The 26,459-nt window shown below is 42.0% G+C and overlaps 1 long non-coding RNA gene across 1 annotated transcript in view; it reads right to left on the reverse strand.

Annotated features, from left to right (window-relative positions):
- Positions 1–462: 462 nt before the first annotated feature.
- The window catches only part of LOC144297022 (uncharacterized), a 39,926-nt gene continuing 13,929 nt past the window's right edge, over positions 463–26,459 (reverse strand). The window contains exons 2-3 of the long non-coding RNA XR_013364061.1: positions 5,410–5,522; positions 463–996 (exon numbers count right to left, since the gene is read on the reverse strand). This is a non-coding gene — a long non-coding RNA (uncharacterized LOC144297022). The remainder of the gene's footprint in view (positions 997–5,409; positions 5,523–26,459) is intronic.

Below are 26,459 nucleotides of genomic sequence, written 5' to 3' on the forward strand. Positions count from 1 at the left end.
TATTGTATAATATAATGAGAAAAAAAAATGTGCAGCAGCTAAAATTAAAAAAAAAAAAAAAAGCTAGAAAGAAAACGTCTTTAAGTGTGGAAGGTTTTGATCTGCAGAATAAATTCCCTCACTCTCCTCTCACCCCAGGTTCCCATTAGTGTTTTGCTGGCTCAGAATCCTCTGGGGTGAATCCTGGATTATGAAATGCCCTCTCTCTGGTGGCCTGCCAAAGCCTCCTCTGCAGACACCCAGACTAACCTGGCACTGGCTCGTGGTAAGAAGCCTCCTCACCCTGAGGGTCTGAGTAATGCTCATGTTTTTTCCTTTCTCAGACTACTCCACAGGCGGGCCAAGGGAGAGCCATTAAGCAATCCATGTGGTATCTTTTTTTTTATTATTTCTTTGGGCAATTCTTACATGATGACATAATGATATGTGCTAACAATGAAAAATAAATGCACTGGAGCTGTATCTCTTTGTATTGGGTTTATTTTGGAAATGAACAAACACACAAACAAGAAATCCTCTCCTGTGCATTCCTGATTAATAATCTATGACTCCCCACGATGCCCACACACCAGTGGAAACGGAAACATTTGAGTGCATCTACCAGCTGATTTGCCTTCATGATATCAGATGACTAGTTTCCCTGTTTTAACTACATGGGCAAGGCTTGGGTGTCATGAGGTCAGAGTGTATGGAATTTTTTTTTTTAACTAAGGGTAAACAATGAAACCTGATAACTTATTCAGGGCATATGGCTTAAAAGCAGGCACTCACTAATATGAGGCGTATCGGATTAATAAAGCCCCGCGCTAAGGGCAAATCTGGAGCAAAATCTTTCTGATTAACTGTAAAACTGAAATACAACAGCAGAGCTCAGAATCCTGCTGAGGAATTACAACAGGGTAGGTTTGAAAAGTTGAAACGTAGGCCACGTGGGTCTGCTGGAGTCGTCCAAATGGATGGCCACAGCCAGGTTTTAAGACTGTTCAGCCCATCGGCCTGTGGGAAGAACAGGAAGAGGGTAGAGGTCAGAATGAACAGGGTCTTTCTTGTTCCTCTCTCCCACCCTACGCAAGGGCTTCACCATCCCAGCACAGCTTAATGGAGTCATGAGGAAAGGAAGAATAGGGGAAAGAAAGAAAGAGCCAGTCCCCAGAAGAGATCTCTCAATCAATATGCTTTGGGTACACTGTGGCCCAGGGAAATGCCTCTTCTTTTCTAGAAGCTTCTGTGATTTTTTTTAAGATTTATTTATTTACTTGAGAGAGAAAGAGTGTGAGCAGGTAGAGGGGCAGAGGGAGAGAGAGAGAGAGAATCCTTAAACAGACTCCACCCTGAGAGTGGAGCCCAATGTGAGGCTCTGTCCCAGGACCCTGAGATCATGACCTGAGCTAAGATCCAGTTGGCAGCTTAACTGACTGAGCTGCCCAGGGGCCCCTAGAACCCTCTGGCTTTAAGGTTCAGTCTGCTGAGTCTGAATCATGATTAAAGGCACAATATCCAGATCTAACAACAGAAACCATCTTGAGTTCTGGGTCCACTTCATGCTAGCTCTATGGCTTGAGTCTTCTCTAAGTCTCACTTACTTTGGCTGTGAAATGGAAATGAGAACAGTATCATACCTCCCTTCCAGCTGTTGTAAGGATCACAGAAAGTAACAGGGCCTGGCACTGTCTCTGATGCACAGTGAGTGCTGAGTCTAGGTATTTATTGCATTATTGTTGCCATCATTGCTATTTTTGAGTTTACCACACAGTTATGGATATTTTTCTGTCTGGAACAAGAAATAGTCAGGAACAGAGTTAGTTGTAACAGCACATAGGCATGGATATGAGGGCTGGGTATTTCAGCAGCCTCAGATGCCACCAGCTGTGCTAGGTCAGCCACTTAATTCAGTTCAACAAGTTTGCATTTTGAGAACCAGGATATGGGTGAACACCACATTACCCCTGCCTGACCAGCACTTGGCCTACACAGGAAATTCCACAAACACAACTGTCCAGTTGAAGTGATGTCATGTGAAGTTGGAGAGTTCCCACCCACCAAATAAGTCTGGCCTCTGAAGCTGAATTAACAGACATGTTATCTTGGTCCTTCTCCTCCCCAAAATACATATATTTATTTTAATAAAATAACTTCTGTTCAAAATCTTTCAAAAATATTCTCTTCAAACTGCTTTATTTTTTTTAAGATTTTATTTTATTTATTCGTGAGAGACACAGAGACAGAGAGAGAGAGGCAGAGACACAGGCAGAGGGAGAAGCAGGCTCTAGGCAAGGAGCCCAACATGGGACTCGATCCAGGGTCCCCAGGATCAGGCCCTGGGCTGAAGGCGGCGCTAATAGTGGAAGTGGAACATGTGGAACATGACCTTGACTTCTAATTTCCTTTCATTGTCAACAAAGTGACCAACAGCCTGGGTGAGAAAGTTTAAAGGTTGCTTAATTTTTGTAACTTTTATGGCTTTGATGAAGGAAAGAAAGAAGGGGCACCTGGGTGGCTCAGTGGTTGGGCATATACCTTTGGCTCAGGTCATGATTCCAGGTCCTGGGATCCAGTTCCACATCAGGCTTCCTACAGGGAGCCTGCTTCTCTCTCTGCCTATGTCTCTGCCTCTCTCTGTATCTCTCATGAATAAATAAATAAAATCTTAAAAAGAGAGAAAAGGAAGGAAGGAAGGAAGGAAGGAAGGAAGGAAGGAAGGAAGGAAGGGAAAGAAAAGAAAAAAAAGAAAGAAAGAAAGAAAAAGAAAAAGAAAGAAAGAAAGAAAGAAAGAAAGAAAGAAAGAAAGAAAGAAAGAAAGAAAGAAAAAGAAAGAGAAAGAAAGAAAGGGAGGGAGGGAGGGGAACAGTGGGAGGGAGGAAGAAAGGGAGGAAGGAAGTGAGAGAAAGGAAAGAAAGAAAAGAAAGAAGATCGTTTCTGGAGCTAATATTGAAGTATTAAGTACCTGAAACAGTGTCTTTTATGGTCTCTCTCAGTTGGATGTGCCTGATACCGAGGAGCACTCTTAGAGGGATCCCTTTACATCAGGTGAACTTCTTTGCCAGTTCACAGATGAGTAACCTCTGCTGCACTGAGCTAGTTTCTTGAGCTGCCCCTGCCCCATATTAAGGTCCCCATATGGGCATGGGGAGACAGGAAGCAGATGTTTGGCATATTCTGGAATTTCTAAGATTTTTTTTTTTTTTTTAGAACTTCAAGGATTTTGTTGTAATAATTACAAGTCTACCTAATCTTTATTTGATTTTGGGAAAAGAACACCCTCTCATCTCCATATAGTTTCCCAAATACTGTCATTAATGTTTTCAAAGGAACTGGTAGCACTCCAAGTCCTGATGACCTGAGGAGCGGAACCCTCCCCTGGAGCCCTGCCCTCCACCCACCCAGCTCTGCCAGGCCCCTTTGGGCTCCTATGCCACAAGTTCTGTTTGCTTTGTGGATGACTTCTTTTTCCCCTAACTCCTTCCTCTGGCTGACTTCTACCCATCCCTCACTCATCTTTTTTAACATGGCTTCCCACAGGAAGCTTCACAACCCCCTCAACCAGGACCTGGGCTCTTTATTCATGTTGCTCTGGTACCTGAAGGATGGAGGACTCCTGATGCACTTGATGCAATTTTTTTTGAGTGCCTGCTTCCTGCTCTGTGAGCTCACTACTTCCAGGTTACCATTGTACCTCAGTGCTTAGCTCCATATTTGCACATAATAGGTGCTCAGTAATCTTTGATGGGAGTAAAAGAGAGAGAAGACAGGAAGAGACAGAGGAAGGAAGGGAAGAAGGGAAGGAGGGAAGAGGCATTAGACAAGAAAGGCCAAGAACGTGTCACTGTGGAAGCATTCCTAATTTGTCGTTACCCTCCCACACACATACACACACATGCATGCGCCACTCTCCTTTGTTTGTCTCCCTCCTCTATTTTCTCCTCTTTACAAAAATACCAAAATTAAAACAACGTTAAAATCATTCCTGCTTCAGTATTTACCACAATTTGATCCTTTTGTTTGGTCATTCTTGAATACACAATTCAAGTGTATTTCAAAGCCAGTTTATGCAACAAGCATGAAGTATCATGTCTCTCCCACACACATTTCAATAAATAAATGACAAGATAGATTTTATTAAAATATAATTTTTCATTTAAATTTTGAAAATCTTACAAAAGTTTTAAGTCATCAGATAATTCCATCTTGACACTGACATTGCAAAACCAATTAAAGGAAGCCACCAAGATCATATTATTGGGGTGCTGGTGACTCAGTCAGTTAAGCACCTGCCTTTGGTTCAGGTCATGGTCCCAGGGTCCTGGGATCCAGCCCTGCCTGGGGCTCCCTGCTTAGCAGGAAGTCTTCTTCTCCCTCTACTTCTGCCCCTCCCCCTGGTTCATGCTTTCTCTTTCTCTCTAATAAATAAATAAAATCTTAAAAAAAAAAAAGAATCATATGCAAGTGAAGATGAAGCACATCTCGGCAAAGATCTAGAGAAAATGTGGTTTGCAGATAGACATTTCACTTATAATTTTATTTCATTAGTAACTAGTTCTTGAAGTGTCCATTTATTTAATAAAGTGATGTCTATCTTATTTGGTAAAAAGAAGCCTTGCTTGACCCCAGGAGATGTCCAAACTGGAACAAAGTTGTGTCAAAACCCCTTTAGGAAAAAAATTTAAAAAAAAAAACCCTTTAGGACATTTCCCGTAGGATAAAAACTGGGCTATAAGATGAGACACTGTGGGCAGCCTGGGTGGCTCAGCAGTTTAGCGCCGCCTTCAGCCCAGGCGTGGTCCTGGAGACCCAGGATCGAGTCCCACATCAGGCTCCCTGCATGGAGCCTGCTTCTCCCTCTGCCTGTGTCTGTGCCTTTCTCTCTCTCATGAACAAATAAATAACATCTTAAAAAAAAAAAAAAAGATGAGACACTGTATGAATTAGGTGTTTTATTTTATTTTATTTTTTAATCTTACTTTATCATTTTTCTTTGTAGTCTCAACACCCAGCTTGGAGCCCAGCTCTGGGCTTGAGCTCGCGAAAGTGAGATCCAGACTTGAGCTGAGTTCAAGTGTCAGACACTTAACCGACTGAGCTACCCAAGAGCTCCAGCAGCGTATGAATTAGATAAAAATCTTTCCAAGAAATTTTCCCTTGCTTTGGATGAATTTCTCTTTCTTTCTTTCTTTCTTTCTTTCTTTCTTTCTTTCTTTCTTTCTTTCTTTTCTTTCTTCCTTCCTTCCTTCCTTCCTTTCTTTCTTTTTTTCAGAGAAATCAAGAAGAAAGAAGGAATGAAAAGAAGAAGAAAAAAGAAAGAAAGAAAGAAATGAGGAAAGAAAGAGAAAGAACGAGCATAGTACAATAGCATCACAGAGGAGCATACTACACGTTTGTCTGTGTTACTGTCTTCGTCTTTTACTTCCTCACCTGAAGGAATGCAGTGCAGGGATGTCAGAACTCCAAAGCAGGGCAAGAAATTGAGTAGAGTGTAGATTCATTCATGACAGGAGATTTCAAAAGTTAGAATTACTAAATCTGGGCTGGAAAATAAGAGAGATTTACTTAGGCATAAAAAATATGTACTGGACGGTAAAACTGATAGATCCTTATTACATTGTCCCGCAAGAGGCTGCACTCCTTGGCGTGGTTAATGCTAAAGAAATTTAAAGCAAGTTATAGAAAATACTTCTTCACCTGGTAGAATTCATTCTGAGGAATTTGCTGCCACAGGCAGTCATAAAATCAATCACTGAGTTGGATTTTTCAAAGGGGCAGGATAATGTATGACCCCCTCTTCTGGCTAGTTGGGAAGGACAGAAGCAATCAATTCGCCTGCTTCTAGGAGATCACAGTTGATTACTAGTGGGGTCAGCGAAAAGATGTCCTCCACACTTGATCAAGATAATTAAAAAGTGTTTGCCCATGCTCACATGTCCTGGAAGGAAATAGGAAATAGGATATAGAGATCAAATGACCTGATCCATTATGACAAATGTTTTTTGACAAGGATAGAGCATTAAACAATGCAAAGATCAATTCCAGGAACTAATTACAGGTGTTCCTACTATATGTTTTCATCAAAGCATTTTTTTCTGGTAATATAAATATTACACAATGTTTTTGTTTTTTAATCTGTTTCTCTGACAAGTATTCTTGGAGTACATCTACCAAACCTGAAAACACTTAACATTCATGACTTTTCTTTTTCCCAATGGAAAGTAGAGTTTAGCCAAAAGTTGTGAATGCACTGGAAATACTAGCAAGACAATGCGAATTTCAATGTTGTCATGATGATGGTCAGTAATAAACTTCTTCAATAAAATCATCGCAGTTTAAATTCAGCATCTTTTTCTTTTCAAATCAATATCTCAACTCTTTTTCTTGGAAATGTGTAGTCTCTAGCACGTCACTCAGCACTACAGCAGATGTATCAAAAGCAACATTGAGAGAAAGACAAATACCATATGATTTCACTCTAATGTGGAATTCACAAAACAAAACAAATGAATAAAGAAAAAAAAAGAGACAAAACCAAAAACACAGATTCAAGTACAGAGAACAAACTGATGGTTTCCAGGGGGAAGTGAGAAGGAGGGATGGGGGAAAGAGAAGATGGGGATTAAAGAGCACCCTTATGATGAGCACTGAGTAATGTATAGAATTGCTGAATCATTATATGGTACATCTGAAATTAATATAACATTGTATGCTGAAGATAAAAGAAGGGCACCAGGGTGGCTCAGTTGGTTAAGTGTCTGCTTTTGGCTCAGGTCATGATATCAGCTTCCTGGGATTGAGCCCCACATTGGGATCCCTGCTCTGCCAGGAGTCTGCTTCTCCTTCTCCTTTTGCCCCTCCCCCCACTCATACTTTCTCTCTCTCTCTCTCTCTCTCTCTCTCTTTCTCTATCACTGGCTCAATCTCTCTCAAATAAATAAAAAAAATCTTTTTAAGAAATTAAATTAAGGGGATCCCTGGGTGGCGCAGTGGTTTAGCGCCTGCCTTTGGCCCAGGGCGCTATCCTGGAGACCCGGAATCGAATCCCACGTCGGGCTCCCGGTGCATGGAGCCTGCTTCTCCCTCTGCCTGTGTCTCTGCCTCTCTCTCTCTCTCTCTCTCTCTCTCTCTCTCTCTGTGTGTGACTATCATAAATAAATAAATAAATAAATAAATAAATAAATAAATAAATAAATAATTTTTAAAAAGAAATTAAATTAAGTTAAACTTTTAAAAAGAAGAAGCAGGTGCATCTGGCTGGCTCAGTGGGTAGAGTGTGAAACTCTTAATCTTGAGGTTGTGGATTCAAGCCCCATGGTGTGTGTGTGTGTGTGTGTGTGTGTGTGTGTAGATTACTTAAAATAAAATCTTAAGAAAAAAAGCAACATTGTACCTCTAACATTCTAATTCATGAGCTTCAGAAAGAGACACTAAAACGGTATTTCAAGTGTGGCTGGAGACTGCATTTTTGTTTGGGCACAAACGAATGACATGCAATCTATGAAAAAGGGAAATTTTGATTCACAAAATTACAAAACAAAATCCTGGATAAGTCACAATAAAACCTAGTCTTTGAATTTCAATAGTGTCAGAGTGCTGAAAAGGCATCATTGTCACCTCCTGAGAATGAGGAAGTGTTACCTACTCTAAGGGACAAGGACCTGCCTAGTTTTATTACCTATGTTAAAGAAAAAGCAAACACAAAGATAAAAGGTGTCTGGAAGTTTTTCCATGATAAACCTTGACAATTTGAAATAGCAGTTATAATCTGAACTTAAAGACATCCTTGTCTTTATAAGCATGTTTTATTAAAACATTGTCCTGACTAAAGACTTGAAAAAGATGAAAGTATATATCTCCATGTTAATGTCAGGAAAGTTTTCTATCACCGCCATAACACAGTGTTGGAAGCTCTACAAGACATTCCTAAATCAGCTCATGTGACACCTCATTGCTACAAGCATTCATTGTATTGGGGAAAATCTCTAGAGCCACACTACCTGCGATCCAGCCCTGGCCCTGACTCTCATCAGCTGGGTTACCTTGGGAAAACCACTTCACTCCCCCTGCCTCAATATCCTCATCTGTAAAATAGGTAGAATGATACTGCCTACCCCACAGTTTGGCTGTAAGTTAAATCAACATAAAATTTAAAAACTAGCCAGTACATAATAAGTGCTTAGAGGTTCAACCCCCGTAAGAGGTTCAATCTTTCAATCCCTAGAAAGTCTGGGTTTTAAGGGAAATCTTTCCCCTGGGAGAGAGAGAGAGAGAGAGAGAGAGAGAGAGAGAGAGAGAGAGAGTGTAGAGGTCATTTCCTGTCTTGTGGATTTGGGAGTAAGAGTGAAAGAAGTTTCCATTGTTATACTTCCTCCCCTTTCCACTCTTAAGCTTCCCTCTGCCCCCCTCTCCTGCCACATTTCTCCTTCAATTCTGCAGTCTACCACCCAACTAGGTGTTCTCTCTCTCCCTAGTCCTTCCATCTCCTCTTCTCTCAGTCTGCAATTGTTGCCTCTGCTCTCTCCCCCACTAAACCCCAACTGGCTCACTCACACTCATGCATCACACTCTGCTCAGATGTCATCAGTCCCTGAGTTACTTGCTCCCTTATGGCCTCCATGGTTCCATCACCACCTTTCATTACCCATTTACTTTCTGTACTCACCATTAGACTGCAAGCTCCACTTGGCAGGGATTTGGTCTTGTGCATTCACCACTTGCTCCCCACCCCTGAGCTCCATTTCTGACAAACTGTTCAGAAGTCTCAAATGGTTAAAAGAAGCAACCAAGATCAACAGGAGGCCTGCCCCTTCGTGGAGCCATGCTTTCTGTTTTCATTTGCCTTTACTCCTCCAAACCATGTGTTGATGAGGGTCTGCTCAATGAAATAGTTGATCTAGCCATTATACGCAGAGCTGATATAAGAGATGAATCGCTATCCGGGTTTTGTGGAACTAAGTGGTTTATTTATTTATTTTTTATACTGGGAGGGGTGTCTGGCTGGCTTAGTCTGAGGAGCATGTGACTCTTGATTTTGGGGTCATGAATTCAAGCCCCACATTGGGCGTAGAGGTTACTTAAAAGCAATAAAATCTGGGGATCTCTGGGGGGCTCAGCGGTTTAGCGTCTGCCTTCCGCGCAGGGCGTGATCCTGGGGTCCCGGGATGGAATCCCACATCAGGCTCCCTGCATAGAGCCAGCTTCTCCCTCTGCCTGTGTCTCTGCCTCCTCTCTCTGTGTCTCTCATGAATAAATAAAATCTTTAAAAAATAAAAAAATAAAAATAAAATAAAATCTTTAAAAAATAAAAAAAAGAACAAACACTGGGAAGTCTATAATGCAGTTTGAATTGGAGAAGTTTAAAATAAAGTTAAATGCAAGAAATTCTTTCTCTGGGGCTAAGAAGAAAGACTCAAATGGTTCTTATTGTTTTTACATAAGTCTAAACTTAATTGTTCAATCATATTGCAGAGTTCACATTTATCTGCTAGAATATGCAAAGAGTATTAACCTCATAATCTTTTAAGCACACGCAGCATATATTTGGCTTTGTAGTGGGCAACTGGAATGAAAATTAAAAAATAAATCAAGCAATTAGAAGGCATATATAGGCTGGTCCAAGTGCAGTGGTGTTTACAATTAATTGATCACAGCCAGTTACGGATTTTGTTCCTTCTCCACTCCCACTGCTTTACTTGAATTGAGGAAGAAGAAGAATAAGAATAAGGAGAAGGAGAAGGAGAAGGAGAAGGAGAAGGAGAAGGAGAAGGAGAAGGAGAAGGAGAAGGAGAAGGAGAAGGAGAAGGAGAAAGAAAGAAAGAAAGAAAGAAAGAAAGAAAGAAAGAAAGAAAGAAAAATAGGAGGAGGAGGAGGAGAAACAAGAAGGAGGAGGAAGGAGGGAAGTGGGGGAAGAGGGGAAAGAAGGGAAGAAGAAGGTAGGGGAGGAGAAGGAAGAAGAGGGGGAAGAAGAAGAAAAGGCAAGTATGGGAAGATAAGAGACTGATTCAGGCAATTCATCCTCCCATTCCACCCATACCTATAAGCTGCATGGAACACTACAGATGAATGATTTAGTTCTTTATTCACTCTTTGTGATTGGAGACTGAAACTACATTTTGAGATACATGATGAAACTCTCACAATTACTAGCATATTCAAGCTGGGGCCATATATGGAGCCTCTGCTAAACCCTGTCCATGCATTATGCCACTTAATAATCACAGGAATCCTATGAGGTATGGAATAATTGCAGCAATACAGATGAGTAGGCGATTAAGAACTTTAATCGCCCAAGGTCACACACTTAAGTAACAACCAACAGAGCCTTTAAACCATTGCTCATTCCATTCCAGAGTTTTCTTCTTAGCTTCCAGCCTACACTACTGCTGTCACCCAATCTCAGATAATAAGATGTAGTGGAGGAAGCTTGAGGTCTGGAATCTGCAGACTTGCATTAATTATCAGTTTGAGTAGGTCGCTTCATCTCAGTTTCATCATTTGTGATATGAGAAGAATCGTATCCACCCTGCCTGCCTTCCAAAGCTCCCATGATGATCAGGTGAAATGGTTTTCTTGTGAGAACTTAAGAAACAGGAATGTGCAATGCAAATATAAGCTGATAGGATTTATTTACCAATGTAGTCTGTTGATGGATTTGTAGGAATTTAGTTGGTGTTTAGGGAGTATATTATGTGTGACAGTTGGAAATGAGTTCCATCCAAACAAGATATGATAAATGGATGAAAATGATGGATTTTGCCCACACAGATAAATGGATGTGATTTGAAGAAGGAAGTGTCTGTCCCATAGCCATGTACTCCAGGTTTGGGGAAATAGTAACTGGTGCCTACAGAAACATAAAATATCAATGACAAGGTTCCCCTTCTGAACACAGTTGTGTTGGGACCAGCACAGCTTACAGATTAAGCAGAGGCAAATCCATTCAAAGAAGAGGGATTTCCTGGGAATTAAAAAATAATAATAAATGATCTCATCTGAAGAATAGACCAGCATGTCCATATTTATTTACTTGGAAAAGACTGATCACTTTTAAGGTTTCAATATTTTGTTTTATAACCTATACATCTTCCCCCCAATACCTTTTTCCAGATGAAATGAAAATGTAAAAGATCCTATCTACTTCTATTATATTTCTGGGGAAATGTAGGGTTAACGAGAAGGTAACTTGAGATCCAATTTCATCCATCAGATTTTTCCACCTGTGTAACTCTTGTAGCTTTTCACATAAAATAACACCCTTGACTACAATAATTTATTTTCTCATACTCAACTATATCATTGAGCACTAGAATAGATACCTGTAGTTCTCTGTTCAACATCCATTTCCTCTTCAGGTAATAGTGCCTGGATTTTCCCGTAAGACACCATCCTCTTTCTCTATTCTCAGTCCTTAAGATTTCATTGGGTTGGGCTGACTCCACCTATTGTTTCCATTGGTTGGCCGGTGACCTACTCCTGACTAGTCAAAATGATGGTGATATTTTTTTTTAATTTTATTTATTTATTTATGATAGTCACACAGTGAGAGAGAGAGGGGCAGAGACACAGGCAGAGAGAGAAGCAGGCTCCACGCACCGGGAGCCCGATGTGGGATTCGATCCCGGGTCTCCAGGATCGCGCCCTGGGCCAAAGGCAGGCACCAAACCGCTGCGCCACCCAGGGATCCCGATGGTGATATTTTTTAAACCGGTGCTTCACACACAATCAAGACCTCTAGGTATTAATCCTGGAATCTTTGGTGCAACTACTGAGAAAGAAGCTAAACTTGTAAGATATGAACTTTGAGGTGCTGATTTGATGCCAATCAAAGAGAACCTACTTGAGGATAAAGCCAACACAAGAAAAGTGGAGCCAAAAGATTTTTTTTTTTAAGTTTCCTAGGGACAGTATTTGCACACGTATGTCTTCCTTGTTCTTTTCCATTATGTAAGCTCATGCATTCTCTTTGATTAAGCCAGTTTCTAGTGAGGTTCTGTTACACACTAACAGTTAACTTGCAACTAAAGCAAACTCACTAACCCACTGGGACTTATCAGTTGTGCAACATTTCTATGAATTACATGTTTTGTCTCCCGGGACCCTGATAGATTCTCAGAAGTAAAAAGAAGAGATCGAAAGAGAATTTGTGGAGCTGGAATTTACTCCTTTTTTTTTTTTTTTTCATTTTCTCTCCCGGTTCTTGATCATTCTGGAATGTTGAGGAACCATAGCAGCAAACATGCACACAACACAGGCCATATGCAGGCACTCTTTTAATCCCATGGTTTTGGTATCCTCATTGTGCCAACTAAGGAAACCAGAAAGACAGAATTCCTTTCAGTGTTTCAAAAGACATCCAACCACTTGAGATGCAAGTTTGGCCTCAATGTAATACCTCCCAGATGTTAACAGGTGTTGTATTTGTATCAACATAAGAATCTATAAAAGCACTTTGGTTAAGAGTCAAATATGCTCCTCATTCTGCTACTGCAAAGCTATTGAATTTTAGAGAAAGTCACCTAATCATTCTTTAACACCAGAAAATCCAGAATGCCAGGAAACAGGAAGAGGGGGAAAAAAAACTTAGCTTATATTCTAGTATTGATCTTAAAAATCAAAGCAACATTTTTGTGCCATCAACTTCTATACAGAAAAGAGTTAACTACTATAAAAAATAGCAGCAGAAATAATACCTGGTATCCAAAAAGCTGGGTTTTAGTACTGACCCTGCCCCTAGCTTAGGTTGTGACCTAGGACACAGGTACCCCTTGGCCTTAGTTTTCCTGAAGGGATTGAATTATATAGTATGATGGGCATTACTGGTGTGCTTTCCTCTCACTTAAAGGTGCATAAAAGACTATATTTATCAGACTCTTTGCAGTTATGCTTGGCCAGGTAACAAATTCTTGCCAACAGAATGAGCAGAAAAGCTACATGTCCTTCTGGGCATGAGACATTCCAGTACTCTCTTCCCTTACTAGGGTCACAGAAGATGTCACTAATTCAAGATGGTCTGTTTTTTTTTTTTTTTAAAGATTTTATTCATTTATTCATGAGAGAGAGAGAGAGAGAGAGGCAGAGACACAGGCAGAGGGAGAAGCAGGCTCCATGCAGGGAGCCCAACATGGGACTCGGTCCTGGGTCTCCAGAATCCCACTCTGGGCCAAAGGCAGTGCTAAACCGTTGAGCCACTGGGGCTGCTCCAAGATGGTCTGTTGTAGGTGGTAGAGCCTCCATCATCAGCACCTTGGGTGAATATTTGGGAACAGAGTACCCTTGCCAACTCGTAACTGGTACGAATAGTAAACAAGAAATAGACCTTTGTTTCATTAAGCAACAAATATTTTAGTGTTCATTTGTTACAGCAACATAAACTAGTTTATCCTGAAAAATAAAATAATTTTCTCCTTTTTTTCTCCCAACTCTTACTTGCTACAATTGCTATGCATATGTATTTCCTATGTTGAAATAATGGGGTAGAGCAAAAAGAAGCTATGAACCTCACAATCTGCTAGGATATTTTCCTTTCTAATTGTAGGAAGAAATGGGGATACGGAGAGACCATGGAGTTTCTCTGCCCTCAGGAAGGGGCATTCTAAAGATTTTCTTGACTATGTCTTCCAATTTCTTCCACCAGGACTTCAAAAAAAAAAAAAATTAGCCACATGTGTTCATGTAACTGTGTAGAGAATAGACATGTTAGATTTACTGTAATTAAGATACTACATTTAATGTATTGGTCATATTTATTTGCACGTGTGGCCCAAAAAACTTGCATAGTAGGGACATTTTAATAAATCTAATAAATAGCATCATATTCCTGGCTGTGCTCATTATATCTTTACTCCCGAAATCAAGAAGTTTGTTCAGACTGGCTAACGTATGGTGAATCTTATGTATTCATGTTTTACCTAAAGGTCAGAAGACCCATTTGAGGAAAATACAAAAACGTTGAGAATAAGAATAACAGTATACTTGGAGCAAGGAAGCAAGCCAAATAAGAAAGATATTTTGTCCATGTTACCCCAAGACTTACATACTTCTTATTGACACTTATAGATGCCCTAGACTATGACCTAAAATATAAAATATAACTGGCTCCACTAAAAAACAAACAAACAAAAAACACATTTGCTTGGAAATTTTGAAGTACCTTTACAACAGAAGCATGTAACATGAGTTAAATGCAGGAATAGGAGGAAGCAAAGTAGTTCCAGACCTACTCTTGGTTTTCTTCTCCCCTACCTCATCATGCATGGTAGGCATGTAGAAGGGGGAGAGGAAGAGGAAAATTAGAGACATTATAGGATTGGATGAGAGTATAAGAAGAAACTGGCAAAGTGAGCAAGGTTAACATGATATAGAGGAAGGAGAAGAGAATATGCAGGGAGTCTCATACAATTTCAAGCATGATCAAGTCAAGGTGAAGCAACCAGGTGATGAGCAAAAGAACTACTTTTTAACGTGGCTCCCTTACTAAATAGCCACAAAATCACCTGATTGAGGTATTTCTGCAATGACTAATAGAGCTTGAGGCTTAGAATTGCAACTTATAGACATGGAGGACCAACCATTGTGGTCACTTTGACCTTTGGAGGTTCTTCTTGTGGTACAAATGCATTAAGAGAGACCAGTCAAAAGACAGAACCAAAACTGGTGAAAAGGCCATGTGGAGCTGAAAGGACAGTAGCTTTAATGGTCAGCATCTTCTCCAGAGTCCAGTACTACAGACTGCTAATCTATCCCATCTCACCAAGCTCCTCCTGGATAGCAGAGAAGTCCAACCATGCTTTGGTCATACTTCTTTTTTCTAGATTTTCAGACAATCCCTCCAAACTCTAATGGGTAAAGACAGGGAGATGCCTGTGAGCAGGAAAGTGGCCTAACTTAAAGAGAGCACATGATGTGATGACCAAAGGGTGCTACACTATATGTTGGCAAATTGAATTTAAATAAAATATTTAAAAAAAAAAAGAAAAGTAAAGTGGCCTAACAATGTAGGAAACAAGACAAAAAACTCATCATAAAAAGTAGCTAACAATTTTTGAAGTACCTAATGCATGCCAGGTGGTAAGCTAAACCTCTTCAAACCTTGTCTTTTAAAAAATCCTGTATCATACTGTTTGTTGGCTTGATTTATAGATGAAGAAAATGAAACCCCACAGGATTAAGTGAGTTCTTCAAGTTCTCACAGTTTGTAAATAAAGGAGGTGGGATTCTGACCTGGATTGTCTGACCCAAAGGCCAGCTGCAGTCACATTTCACACCACAGAGAGAATGGGTGAGCCACATTCCCCCACAAGCTGCTCTCATTAACTGTTAAATGCTTTGCATTATTCATATCCCTCAGTTTGGTGACTGGCCTCATTTTCACCCATGAATACCTTGAGTATATCAATGTAAGAGATAACTTCTGTCCTTCCACTAACCCTTTACTCATTTGGGTTAATTTGTCTACCTACCTAACCCAAAATCTGGGTTATAACTTTTATAAAAGTAAACAGACTTGCAGAGAGAGCCTCAACAAATATTTCCTTATAAAAGCCCGGCATATGTTCAAATGGGCGCACAAGCATTTCATAGTTAAAGAGTGGTTCAAATAGTAGCAGCAATAAATATTTGCAGAATGACTGAACTTTTAATAATTAAAGAGATCCTCCCTCGGAAACACTCTTCCCTGAAGCTATTTTACGAGAGGCTATACGAATAAAGAAAGATGCAGAAGGATATAAATGAAACTTTTCATTTCTTCATTTTAATTCATACTCTCAACAAATATTTATTTTCCTTCTAGTCAATCCCAGACACAGCACAACTTACTTCTTAGGGATGTACTAGTTATCTACTGCTGTGTAACAAATTAACCCGAAGCTTGGCAAGTTAAAACCACAAACACTTAGGCTCTCATGGTTTCTGAGGGTCAGAAATCTGAGAAGAGCTCAGAGGGGTGCTTTTGGTTCATAGTGTCTTTGAGGTTGTGGTCAAGTTATTGGCTAGAGTAGAGGTCTTCTTAAGACTTATGGAGACTAAAGAAAATGGGTCCAAATTCACTCACCTAAGTGTTCATTGCTGTCTGTTACCAAAGACTCCAGTTCTTTGCCATGTGGGCCTTTCTGGAAGGCTTCCCAGAGCCAGAGATCCAAGAGAAAGAAGAAGAGAGAGCATGATCCAAAACAAAAACCACAATTGGCTTTTTATTACCTAGTCTCCAAAGTAGTTCAGTGTCACATCTGAAAATCAGGATCTCCCTCTCAAAGACAGAAACATCACAGAATCCCTGGATATAATTTTAAGACCATAAAAAGGAGCTGATTGGAGAGGAAACTGAGAAAATTAGCTTTGGGTACTCATCCATGTTTTGACTAATCACAATAACCATGTCTTTTTATAACTTAATTTTCTGTTCATAAACTAAATATGGCCATGTGCTTGGGATGGAAAGCGAGACTAATCAGACCTGGGTCCAGGGAGGAAAGCATCCTCCTCTTTCTCACTCTCTCTATAGGAGACCAAGAAAGCATCAATGGCCCTATTGAGACATTTGGTATCTCTGGTTGAGGGATGTGACTTTCCATTCACGTACCATGATACTGCATAGACCCAAAGTTCTAATCGGGCACCATGGTAGCTAGCTGAAAGACAGTGGGGATACTTAAAATGGCACAGAAAAGGCTATCAAAAAAAGATCATCAGGGAAGCTAGAAACTGCCACATAAATGTATTTGCCAATGATTTTCAATGTTCCAATTCATTTAACTTTTAATGGTCTGTATTTTGACTTGTTGAACTGTTTAGCAGATTCAGATTTTAAGCATCGTCCTTCACATCAAATAATGAATTCTGAAGCAGAATATCCATCTGTCAGTTTGGAGGATGCGGCATCTCCTCTCCGCAATGAAATCAAGTTCCCCCTCACCTTTGAACAGCCAAAGCACCACTTCATCGTCAGCAATGTGGAAAGCCACAAATCAATTAAACTTACCTTGCATTTATGAGTGCCCATGAATTGCACTTACAATGGTTTTGCAAAAAAAGATGGTAGCGCAGGGTTCTCAACAAAAGCACGCAAGTCAGGCAATGGCACATTTGCGGTCAGTGACACCTTCCCTCTTTGTCCTGTCTGTGACTCAAGTGGAGTTCTTCATTTCTTTTCCTTGGCCCCACTGCCGCATCCACTTTGCAATATTCCTTGTCGCTTTATTTAAATCCAAGAAGAAAACCACATGCAGGTTTCTGAAGAGCCACATGTGGCTAAAAAAGCTTCAGGTTGGGATGCAGGCCCTGTAATCTCCTCACAGGGGTAGAGAGAAAGCAACTCCAGAGAATGTTCCAAATACAACCAATGCCCCTCCGAGCTAAGTTTCACATTTCGTTTTCTGCTTTTAAATCTCTATTGGCTGCACATCTGAGAAGGCTTAAGAATATAATTTATTCCATATAAAGTTCCCAGTAATTTATGCTCACTAAATTGGCAACCTAGGTAGAATTTTTTCCTTGACTACCGTGGAAGATTATTAAAGTCCATTTGGTACAAGTAAAGACAGCTCAGGTAGCCATATTTCATGCAAAAGGAAATATATTAGCATCCCAAGTTTTAAATGAAAACAATCTTGAGCCTTTTAACGGCTACATTTGTAATTTCAGGTTTTGGATAATTGTCCCTTCACACAAAATCCTTTACTAGATAGCCCACATTGTATCTTTTTAAAGTGCTTCTGTCTCAAACAGGGCAAATCTAAGAAAACCTTTTCTCTGTAACTCACTTTACCTCCATATTCTTTTTCAATTTCAGACTTATGCCAAGATAATAGCTCATGACGCTGAAATACTTGCTCTCCTGACAGGTAAATATTAACTATTTGTTCTCAGCTTTGCTTTTCTCAGCAAGATACAGAATTTAGTATCAGCTCTCCCCTTGTTTTGTCCCTGAATGAAAAACAGATTGGATCTATGTGCTCAAAGCCAAGCCTCCGGTTGCAAAGTAGGAAATGTGTTCAGTGATTTATACAAACACTCCCAGACATCTAGATATTTAGTCACTATTCAATGATTAATGAATTTTTCATTTTATTCCCACTTTTTTGCAGCTAATAAAGACAATCATGGGCTGAAGAATGTTATTTGTAATTATTCCATAATGATGTAGTAGTTCTTCCTTCCTTACCATGTCTTAGAAATGCTTGAAATAGGAATATTGAATCAATACATTTGTTGTAATAATGAATTAGATTCTTAGGGGTAAGCATGTATGCATGAACATAATTCTCCAAGGAGGAAGAAGGTATTATATTGGTTTCCTATCAAAGTCTCAAAAGAGAGGTCCTTACATTCTGTGGTCTCCACAGAGCTACCAGAATGCAGAACGGCTGGTAATTGACCAAAACCTGGATTTCCCGTCTCTTGCATTTGTATATTCAATCTCATTGGAATCTATTGGCATGGGCACCCTGGACCCATATTTAAATATTGTTAATAGGAAAGTTGATCTTTGCCCCTAGAGACCCACGGCTCTCAAAAGTTGTGTCTTGCTTTGCGTCACATGCTGATGGCTGGATGATATTTGCATAGTATCTCAGCCGTCTGGGTACCAAGCCACAGGTCAGTATCTCTGAGATGATTATCAAGGCTAACATGGCCTCCTCAACTCAAAGCAAACAAAAGCTATAAGCTTATTTACTGAAAATTTCTACTGTTCCTAGGAGATATGAAACAGTAAACATAGTGCTCAGAAATGTGTCCTATTTCACTTGTGAGTTCTTTTGCAATTTGAATTCTAAAAGGAGAATTTACAAGAGAAATAAGGTGGTGGGGAGGAATTTCATTTCTTTTTAAGGGAGAATGTATTTGGAAAAGAAGAATGAGAAGATGTCTTGCCATTAAGCCAGTGGGAATTTGAAATTTCTCCAAGCCAAGGAGCCAATAGACTGGCTAAAACATAAGGTAGAATTCAAAGGGAGCTGATCATGTTTTGATCTCATTTTATGCTTTTCTTCATGCTTGTTTCCAAGATCTAATTGGTGCCTATGTTAGAGAATGTTAACACAGAACAGCGGTACAAAAGAAGGGCATCAAAACATCTTAGACTAATCTGTCTTCCTACATAGATCCTGCTCTTTCCCTGGGCAAGTGGCCATAAGGTACTAACTTCTAAGAATCCAGATTATTGCCATTCCTTAGGTCACCCAAAGTTATATGGAAGCCATAGGAAGAACAAGATGTCTTCTTAAATACACTTTAGCTCAGCTGAGAAAGTATCTTGGCCAATATACAGAGTATACATAAAATGACAACAATCACAACAAAACATAGGCACAAAACTAAGTTTTGATCATATGAGATTTTACAGCCTCAGAACAGTAAAAAGACCAATAAAGAGAGGATGGTTGAGCCTTCCTATCATGCCGAGAAGTAACTAAAGCAACAAACTGGATACGAATTTGAGACCTCTAGCACAGTGGTTTTCAAACTTGTGGCTCTTGGGTTTCTTGGAGGTGACCAACGTCGAGACAGACGAACTGTTTAATATCTATTGTGCTTTTGCCCTTCATTTCAGCAGGCTAGTCACACCATAAACAAACACTAGCTTTATAAGAACTAGTTATAATTGTGATTACTTTTTATAACACAACTAAAAACCCAAAAATGACAGGGGCACCTGACTGGCTCAGTGGGAAGAGCGTGTGACTCTTGATCTCAGGGTCCTGAGTTCAAGCCCCACACTGATTGTAGAGGTAACTTAAATAATTTTTTTTTAATTTTTAAAAAACCAAAACATTATTCATGTGCTCCAACTATCATTAACACCAATGAAAAATTAATATTCTTAAACTTACATCACTCCTTCATTCAGAAGGTACTGAGCTCTTATCATGTGCCTGGCACTATGCCAGGGGCTGAGAACATAAGTGAATCAGCTATACTCTCAGCCTCCAAGGAGCTCCCAGCCCCAAGGGAGAGAGAGACAAACAAAACTAGCCAAAACAGCATGTTTCATCTGTTCTGATAGAAGTGCAAGCACAAGAGGAAGTCAATGGTACCAGTACTTTTGGCATACTTGCAAAGTTAGGAATACATTCTGGCAGGAATTTTTTTTTTTTTTTTTTTTTTTTTGCTACAGCGCTCAATATTCTAACCTCCTCTAATATTTGCACACCCCTGTCTACTTTTATGTGTCATTCTCTGTGTCTTAAACCTTCAATAAGTGCTTAGGACACAAGGGGCTGAATTTATTCACTCTAGAAAGAAGTCTAAATGTGGCTCATCGGTTGGACAGAAAAGAAAATCCATCCTCTGGCAAACAATTACATCCACTCCTCCCTGCCATGAATGTGACAGGAAGGCATAAGACACACTAACCATGTGAGAAACCTACAGATTCTTTACACAAACCCCAAAAAGCCAAGGAGCAATGACTTTGATTATGTCTCAGAGAAAGAAGAATCTGATCTGACCTTCTCCACCTGTACTCTGCATTTCCTTCCATGGTGTTCTGATTTCTCCCTCTCGGAGGTGTTCCCACCCCTGCTCTGCCTCACCTGCCACATCTTCTGAGTCTCTGGTCAGATCACTTCCCCCATGAAGTTTTCCCAGGCAGTTTTCCAGGGCAGAAGGGACCACTTTCTCTTTCAGGCTTCCACAAGTCTTTGTTTCAGTTTATCAGAGTATATTAGGTCACATTTCCCTGCCTTTCCCCATAGACTTGAAAACTCCTTGAGGCCAGCGGCCATGACTTCTCCATCTTGGTGTCTACAAGTGCCTGGCATTAGGCTGGGAATATTTTGCCTACTCAGTGGGTGGATGTTAAAAAAATGCATAGAAAGATTCCCTGAACTCTGTGTGTGTGTGTGTGTCCTTCATGAATAAATAAATAATAAATCTTAAAAAAAAAAAAGATTCCCTGAAGAGCAGGACAATAACCATTCCTCCCCGTTCTACTAGGTTCTGTATTCTCCGTATTATGCCCATGGCCCCACCCACCCTTCTACTTATTCCCAGGACTCATTGCCATGCCAGGGAGCTATAAATGCAGTATAGGCCTGGGGTGTAACCAGGTAGGCACTGCCAATCTTACCTATCCCCTAGGACTGACTGAAAAGCTAACCCCCAAACCCCAGATCAGTAGCACACACTTGGATGGTTCCTTCCTGCAAATTGAAGATTTGTAAAAAAGATTTTATATATTTCTTTGAGAGAGAGAGAGCACAAGTGGAGTGAGGGGTAGAGGGAAGAACAGACTGCCACTGAGCAGGGAGCCCCATGTGAGGCTTGATTCTGGGACTCCGAGATGATGACCTGAGCCAAAGGCAGATGCTTAACCACCTGAGCCGCCCAGGTGACCCCAAATTGAAGATTTGAATACTATTTGTCACTCTGCTATTTTGAACCAACATAATAATGAATAACTAGGTACACTGATTCTACAGTGGCCTTGAAAATATTAGATGCTCAGTCTCATGGATGCCTTCGTCCCATGGAGATGTAACTTTAGCTTGCACTAGGTTACCAAATTTCAATCTGAATCACCAGGTAGCTTTGCTCTGGACTCTCCCTTCGATTTGACTGAGCACGTACTGTCAGCTGGCTTCCAGTGCCCCAATAATCTGCCAAAGAGGGTAAGCAGAAAAAACTGGGGCTCTCCTACCTCTATGAACCAAGGCTGGCACTTCTGGTTTGAGTCAGTGGGCTCTGGTAGAAGGATCCTGCACTGGTTGCCCTGGGGACAAGGCTCCGTAGCATCTCCACATCCAAATAGGTCTCACCCTCAAGGACAGTTTCCTAGCATGGTTTGCAGGTGCGGTCACACCCTGCCTGTAAAAAACAGGCAAAGATTGTTCCTATTGATGAGAGAATGACCCAAAGAAGTCATTAAAACAGAAAAGAGAGAGAGAGAGAGAGGGAGAGGGAGAGGGAGAGGGAGAGGGAGAGGGAGAGAACCTTCTGAATGTTTGTAGAGACCTACACATGTGGCATTGCAACTAAGACAGGGAAAACCATTTAGATCTCCTAAGGAAGTAACAATTTTGAAGACAATCATGAAATGGAATATGAGAATAGTGGGAGGGAAGGAGGAAAATGCATGTCTTCACACTCCCCACCCTTTGATACACCCATCCCCTTGAAAGAAGATTCTGAAATCCAGAGATGCTTTCGAATATAACCAAAATGGACAACCTTGTGATATTGATTTTAGCAGAAACTGTGGTGAAACAGTCTTGGTTCTAATCTTGCCTGTGTCACTGACTAGTTGAATATGACCTTGGGCATATTACTTAACCTCCCGGTGCTTCAGTACCCACATCTGTGATGCGGGAATTATGTAACTCATGGCATCCCATGTTTGTTGCAAGAGTTAAGTCAAATGACATAAATAGGGGCGCCCTGTGGCTCAGTCGGGTAAGCATCAGACTCTTGATTTCAGCGCAGGTCTTGATCTCAGGTTGGTAGGTTGAGTCCTGCACAGGGCCCCAGGTTGGGTATGGAGCCTAATTAAGATTCTCTCTCCCTCTCCTTCTGCCCTTCCCCCACTGCTTGAGCTATAAATAAATAAATAAATAAGGAACATGCCCTGATCACCCGGCTGAGAGGTTCTTCAGATAAAAGTTAACAATTGATGCCACAGGTCTTAATATTAGAAGTGACAGGATACAGATAGAATTATCCTCGTAATGTCTACTTCCTTCCACTTGCTGTGTGTAAGTCTACCTGGTTAGGATCAGGACAACCACCACAGATTTCACTTATTTGTCTGCTTGCTTTTATTATATATTATTTATTTAATAATAAACATTTATATATTTATTTAAAGCAAGACATATATTTAAGGCAAACACATAGCAATAGATAGAATATATAAATATGTATTTATAGAGACTATAAAGGTATAATTATAGAGAATAATGGGGGGTTCTAAGGAGAGTATTTTCTTAAATTCACTGAACATGGACTTGGATAGCTAAGAAACCACCTTGGTGAGAACCTTAAAGAAGGAAAAACTAAAAAAAGCAAAGAAATATGGTTGGGTCAAATACACACATCTCAATTTGGTAGGATAATTAGTGGCTCTCTAACATTGCTACCACACAAGTCTGTGAAGTAGATTAAAAAGTGGAGAGATGCCTTCCTTGCTATTTGTCCTTCCTTAGCACCTGCAGACAGATCCTTCTGGTGATATAGGTGGATGGCTCTCTGCTCCACCCCGAGAACATTCTTCTGTGGTCCTACAAGGAAATGGGACTTTTGAGTAAAAGGGAAGTTCTCCTTGATGTATTTACATCAATGTCTTTCCCCATCAAAAGAGGGAGGATGTTGGAGTGTTTGAAATGTGGCTACACTGCTGTGGTACTACACTACAAATTTGCATTGTTTGCCTCGCACTAAACTCGGGCCATCTCCAAGAATAAATACGCCCAGGTATTGCCCCATATTATAGGCATGAGCTTTTCTTTTTCCCTCTCCCCACCTTCCCATCGCCTTACATACAAATGCAAGTGCTCTTTTAAGGGGACCTCAAAAAGGAATGGTTAAATTGTCCCTTGTTTTCAGGGACACATGACACTTAAGTAAGTACCTCTGGTTCATCTCAAGAATACAGCAAGTACAAGGTCATGACTCTCAGCCCTAGAAGCAGCAGGCTGTGCGATGGAGGGGACTGGCTGACCTGGCTGCCCGTGATTCTCAGCTGAGAGGTTCAGGCACTGAAGCCTCTCCCTGGCTCCCTGCAGACTGGGGCAGATCTCCAGGGAAGAGTATTGCTCTGTCCCAGAGAGAAGCTCCTTTTTGCTCTCCAAGTGAGCCGATTTCTCTCTTCGAGTCCAGGATGGGGCAGAAGCTGGCTTTCAGTAGGGTCTGCCTGGTTTCATCCAGGTCTGGCATAGTGCTAGCTGGCTAAGCCAGGTCAGGGCTTTCAACTTCTCTGAATCTTAGTTTCCCCAGCAGAAAAAAAAAAAAAAAAGGAGACAGTAGTAGTAGAATAGTGTCTTAGGGGTGTATGATGGTGTAAAGAGATAACTGCAGGTAAGGGGCTTGGCCATGTACAGGGCCCAGTTATGCATTTCTGTCCCCTTATTTCTAATTTTCTCCATGTCTTTTCTGAAAGTATCTTTCTAGCTGTTGACCATCAACTTTGTTGCGCAAAGGTTAACATCTGGGCAAAAATCACTACTGGGCGAAGTTTAGAGACTGGAGGGGAGGTCAGAACTGCATAGAGATTTCATCAGGACTGGGCGGTGGACCAGGGTAGTGGGTGTACAGGAGCTGAGCAGTAGGCCAGAGCCAAGGCATCACAAGCCCAGCTTTGGCTGTGGTCCTGGGTGAGAAGGGTCTTTTGTCAACCAGACCCACCTAGGTCTTGCTACTACTGATCCAAGGCGAGAAAGAATAAGGTTTTGCTCTTAACCTCTTAGCATGCTCTGAAGCCTTGTCTCCTTTGGGTGTCTTTTCACGCTCACCACCAAGCAGGTGCTGAGAGGCAAGAGCAGGACTGTCAGTGCAGGGGACAGTGAGGCACAAATGGAAGAACCCGGGGTTCCAAGCAGAGAAAACTGGGTCCAGAAGCGGAGGCAGGTCCAATTTTTCTTCTGTTCTCACCTAAGCCTTGAAATAATCTACTCCCAGCATGGATGAAGACCTGGCAATCAAAGCCACTTTCTCAATTCTTCCAGATATTACCAAGCTCCCCTATGCCATCTCCACCTGCTCACTCCTGCAGGAGGCCACAAGGTCCAGGCAGGGAATTCCGTACTCCCCGTCTCCTGACCACGCAGGAAAGGAAAAGAACTTGGTTTTGCCCAAAAGTAGGTATAGGTGGTGGAGTTGCTGTGGGGAAGAGAAGGGATGCGCCCCTCTCCTCTCAGGACCACAGAGTGCATGATCATTCACCTTGCTGGATGTCTCCAAGAGCAATAGACTTTTTGGTTCCAAAGACATGTTAAGCCTAGCAAGCCCGGAAGGAGGCCGAAGATCTCTCAGGAAAAGAAAAGTTCAATTGGAGTCACATGGATGCTTGTGGTGGATGCCAAATTCCACCTCTCCAAGTCTTCTCATGACCCCATCTTTGCGGAAGCTCCCACACACACAGGTTAGGTGAGTCCCAAACAAAGTCAATACGGCTTTCTAGCCTGGCTGCAGAGTACCAAACCCCACAGCAGTTCCTCCTTCACAGAAGCCTTTGCTCCTTCTCGCCTCTTCTGTCTCTGGTTTCAACCTCAACCTCCCCTGGGTAGTTCTCTGGAGCCTGATTTCTGCCCCACACTGCACTGGATGGAGAGAGGAGCCTTCTGACCCAGTACGTCTGAGACAGAGAATGAACAGGTTGGAGGTGCCCTCCAGGCCCAGTGTGCTCTGGTCACCTCCCAGGGCCAGTGAGAAATATTCCAGCCTGTACTCCTTGCCTTCCCCTTTTCCTGGTCTTTAAATTAGTCATGGGGATCTTACTGGGGGGAGGTGTTGGAGGTAGGGAGATTCCCCTGCCCTCTCCCCCACTTCTTTCAACCTGCGGCTCTTCTGGCCACCTCAACCAGTGAGCATGCGCTGAGGGCCAGGCGATCCTGGCCGGGGGAGGGGGGGGCAGTGTTGGGGGTGTCCTATAATTATAAATTTTGCTCTTTGTGCCTAGAAAGCTGTGTGCAGCCCGCGAGAGGGGCCAGCGTGGAGTGCGTGGTTCCAGCAAAAAGTGTTGGCCTTGTGGTCACAGCTAGGACACTGCTGCGGGATAAGGGAGATGCGTACAAGGGTGAGAGGGGTGAATGAAGCTTCCAGAGGCCCAGGAAAGGCCAGAGGCTGCAGGAGAGATGGAGATGATGAATCTTGCTGACTGCAGAGTTCTGCCCCAAACCGCAGGGCAGAAATCCGAGGCCAGGGAGCTTGATCAGAATCTGAGTGGGGTGGGGGGAAGCCCGCGACAGGGCAGCTCAGCATCAGGCCCCAACCTTTGGCTCCTAGCCCCGTGGCAGGAAACTTTCCTGTCTCCTCGGGGCGGGTAGGTCCCCAGACAGGCCGGGGCGGAGCCTGGAGGATGGAGGACGGGGAGGTGGCGCTGCGCAACCACCTCCAGCTAGGGCAGGGCAGCAGGGAGCGCAGAGAATCCACCTCCAGTGGCACAGCGAGGGCAAAGGCCTGCGGAACGCCGCGTTCACTCCCGGCCGCATATTGACTTTCCCAGTTTCTGCAGTTCCAGGTCCTAACCTCATCCCTTATTCAGTCTCAGCTTCGAGTTGCAGCCTACTCGGGGTGCCGGGCCGGTTTAGGGACGTCTTCCGGGGACCGATTGGCCAGGGGTCAGGTTCCTCCGACTCCGCCCGGGGACGGGTCCAGCTCTATGCCCCCAGTGCCAGCGGGGCAACTGCCTGGTGGGCGCCGGCGACGGCAGGAAGAAGACAGGCAGTCACAGGCCGCGCACACAACTTTTTTGAAGCGCTTTGCTATCCCCCTGAAAGGTGTTATAACAGCAATTCAATTACGGTAAATGGCGCACACCGGCCTCG

Source organism: Canis aureus, chromosome 2, assembly GCF_053574225.1.
Source record: "Canis aureus isolate CA01 chromosome 2, VMU_Caureus_v.1.0, whole genome shotgun sequence".
NCBI lineage: Eukaryota > Metazoa > Chordata > Mammalia > Carnivora > Canidae > Canis > Canis aureus.